Source organism: Sprattus sprattus (assembly GCF_963457725.1).
Source record: "Sprattus sprattus genome assembly, chromosome: 15".
Classification (NCBI taxonomy): domain Eukaryota; kingdom Metazoa; phylum Chordata; class Actinopteri; order Clupeiformes; family Clupeidae; genus Sprattus; species Sprattus sprattus.
Window position 1 is genome coordinate 7,542,770 of NC_137913.1, and position 4,634 is coordinate 7,547,403.

The window sequence follows — 4,634 nt, forward strand, 5'->3', positions numbered from 1 at the left end:
CAATGCAAATGAGGGTTTGGAATGTTGCCACTGGGATTCCCCTGGGGTGTGTGTGTGTTTCTCTGTGTGTGTTTGTGTTGTGTGTGTGTGGTGAAAACCTTTCAGTGGCCTTGGTCAAAGCAGGCTGTTGTGTAATATGAAAACGTGTGTGTAAGAACTCACCGGTGTGTTACAGTGTTAATGCTGGCAGCAGTAAAACTCACCTGTGTGTAGAAGTGTTAATGCCGGCAGCAGCAGACACCATCGTCTCAAACGCTTCAGCTCTGCTTCCATCCCTGCTGGGACATGAGGAAAGACTGCTTCAGCTTCAAACACCAGCCTCATTTGGAAATGGCAACTTCCTTATGCTAGCTGTGATACTGATCAGGACACCAGGCGTCACTTTCACCCCAGATGACTGGCTGTCTGGGGGATGGAATGGTATCGCTACACTTCTCAAACAGCCCTCTCAGTACCAAGGTTGTTTTCATTTCATTCCTTTTCTAGGATGGTTTGTAATAGGATATATATCTATATTAGCATTGTCATGGTTATTTACATGGACATCATTTTCATCATTTTCACCCTTGTGTCAATACCATGTCCACTTTGTGGGAACTCTTCACATAGTGGGTGTAACAGACACACACCTGAGGACATCAGACACTCACCTGAGCTCATCACACACACGCCTGTCCACATCATACACACGCCTTAGCACATCAGACACATGCCTGAACACATCACACACACGCCTCTGTACATCATACAAACACCTGAGCACATCACACACACACCTGAGCACATCACACACACACCTGAACACATCAGACACACGCTTGAGCTCATCACACACACACATGATCACATCAGACACACACCTGAACACATCATACACACACCTGAACACATCAGACACACGCCTGAGCACATCACACACACACATGAGCACATCAGACACACACCTGAGCACATCACACACACACCTGAGCACATCACACACACACACCTGAGTGAGTACATTACACACACACCTGAGCACATCAGACACACACCTGAGCACATCATACACACACCTGAACACATCACACACACGCCTCTCTACATCATACACACGCCAGAGTACATCATACACACACCTGAACACATCACACACACGCCTCTCTACATCATACACAGGCCTCTCTCCATCATACACACGCCTGAGTACATCAGACACACACCTGACACATCAGACACACACCTGAGCTCATCAGAGTGGGTGTTACACATCAGTTAGGCTTTCATGCAAAATGCACTACAACCACCAAAACACTTCATACTTCACGCATAAGTGACACATGCTGCCGTAACTATAGCAAATGCTCTCACCCATCAAACTACTCTGTCACTCAATGTACAATTAACTAAAAAACACAAACAACTTGAACATTGCAAAATACGTACATTATGTGCTGTTCTAGAGTGGCTTTGTGTGGTATCTGCAGTTTAGTATTGCAGTGCGAGAGAAAATAATTATGTACGACACCTCTTACAGTGCATATTGTAAACCAAAAACTAATACAGTACATATGAAATTCAGCTATACACCTCAAAACAGCTCTATGCTCAATTTCCTGCCTTTTATTATTGTACAACCACTAGAAGTGTTTGATGCTGATGCTAATGCTGATCTGTGGTGTCCTCTGAATTTAGCATGAATGTTTAATGAACTTCACATTAACAGTACCGCAACATTCTTGAATCTTTTGAAAGAAATCTCAAGCAAATCTAATCCACAACGAAATTCCCCCCTATTCCACAAATATTTCAAGGCAAGCAGTTGTCATGACAACAATAGCAAACTTTTTTTGCTCGGTTGGTTTGCTTGTCACAATACTTTAGATACCAGTTTTGAGTGTTGGACACTTTGCACACGAGATAAATGGTGGTACAGTGGTTGGTGTTGTTGGCACCAACTAGCTAATTCATTAATCTGGGTTAAATTCCTGGGCAATGCAAGTTGCTATTGTAAGTCACTTATGGATTTAGGTGTTTGCTAAATATTAGACCTTTGATGTATTTGCATTTTTGGGTCACTTTGTCTCGTTGATAGCCCATGGCAGCAGTAATTGTGGAAAAGTCTCTTCAGTGACCTAGTACATCTGTATTTCTCATTCATACAAACACATTTTAATGCTGTATTACCACTTTTATATAGTAACTAACAAGACTGCAAAGAAACAAAACATAACTTTTATGCAAAAAATCAGAATGAATCTGTCTTGTTTCAAGTGTATAGTTTAATTTGTCTGTCAAAATACAGCATCTTTCCATCTACAGTGATGTTAATGTTGTCTCGTTCTGAACTGAAAGTTAACTGTTTTCAACAGGGTATCTATGTTTATATAAAAAAAATGTTTGCCAGTGGTGAACATTGACTAAACTGTCCATGAATTTCAGAGGAATTGGTCATTTTGTGTCAAAGCAATACAAAGGTATCCACAATTTGGTTCGCACAGTCTACAGAGATGATGAATGTGTGAAGTGTTTTGAAAAAGTGGACATGGTATTGAGACAAGTGTGAAAATGATTGGAAAAAAACTGTAATCTACCAAGGCTATGCTTTTTTTATACATATAATTCATAATTCATTTTACAGAAACTAACCTTAAACAAACACCAGACAACACTCAAAACCTTCACTTGTGTTAAATTAAGTGAATTGTTTTAAACCCACAGTTTAAATCTGAAACCCACAGAGGTATTCTAATTGAACACCAGGACAACACCAAAGTTGAAGGGTGTGTTTAGTTTCTGCACGTATTGTTCTTATCACCAGTTAAAACACTACCAACCACGCCTACCAAGAAAGATATTTCTCTCTCTCTCTCGCTCTCTCTCTCTCTCACACACACACCTACTCAAAAAGGAGCATGAAATCTCAGCCCAGCTTAGGGATTTAAATAATCAAGCTTGCCTCAGAAACACTCTGATCATCTGATCCACACACCACACACTCCCATACAACACACACCATTAAACCAGCAGCATCACACTCCCATTCAAGAGCAGCCAACCTTCCTCATATATTTACACGCCGTAGAGGAGGGGGCCAAAGTACAAACGTCTGTGCAACACCACACAAACACCACAAACACAAACACTCAACAACACATGATAGCTGAGGCAAGCACAAACAAAACACAAACCTAATCTTCTCTACCTGTCAAGGATCCCAAATGCTCAGGCTTCTTCTTGCGTGACGAGAGACTCAAACGAGAGACTCAAATGAAAGGCTCAGGCGAGAGGCTCAAACAAACTCCTTCTCTCTGCTCCACCTAACTCTCTCACTCTGGAACAGGTGTTTCATCACAAGCCGCACCCACTTTCTGAGTACACTTCCTCCACTTCCTCACTGCACTTTAAACCATAACAAACATGACACAACCGGTATAGCACCTCACTTTACAGCACTTTACAGTACTTTACAACACTTTAAACCATACAAACATGACACAACCGGCATTGCACCTCACTTTACAGCACTTTACAGTACTTTACAACACTTTAAACCATACAAACATGACACAACCGGCATTGCACCACACTTTACAGCACTTTAAACCATAACAAATATGACACAACCGGCATTGCACCTCACTTTACAGAACTCTACAGTACTTTACACCACTTTAAACCATAACAAACATGACACAACTGGCATTGCACCTCACTTTACAGCACTTTACAGTACTTTACAACACTTTAAACCATACAACATGACACAACCGGCATTGCACCTCACTTTACAGCACTTTAAACCATAACAAACATGACACAACTGGCATTGCACCTCACTTTGCAGCACTTTAAACCATAACAAACATGACACACCCGGCATTGCACCTCACTTTACAGCACTTTAAACCATAACAAACATGACACACCCGGCATTGCACCTCACTTTACAGCACTTTAAACCATAACAAACATGACACACCCGGCATTGCACCTCACTTTACAGCACTTTAAACCCTGACAAACATGACCCTACCACCACGACACCCCACTTTGCAGCATGTTAAACCCTAGCCCGACAATACCTTCTACAATAAGCAGGAAAGTGAAAGTGACTCTATGGCAGAGGTGGCGTAGACACACACACTCTGAAATCCACCTCTGCATTTAACCCATCCAGGGAAGTGACACACACACAGCATGGAGGAGCAGTGGTCTACCACTTTACCCACCCATACTTTTTTCCCTGCTGGTCGGGGATCGAACTGGCCACCCTATGGTTTCCGGCCTGAAACCCTAACCAGTAGACCACGGCTGCCCCACTGAATGATCAGCATTCGCCACAATACATAATATTGTTAGCAGCAACACACAGTTAACAATAAATATCATGATGGGTTAAACAATAATGAGTATGTCTCTTTAGGTAATAGCTTACAATTATCAGCATAGCACTAAGGGTGACATCATGAGACTATAAAAAAAATCAGCTAATAGTTCCCTTGAAACAGGAAACAACAGAACACCCCAGTGGATGGGGTTCAAATAATTTGATCAAACTGTAAAAGAGCAGTTAACCCACACAGATTCCTGCTCTTTATATTTGGAGCAAGTGTATATATTCCAAATATCCTCCAGTCTCTGAATGCCAACCA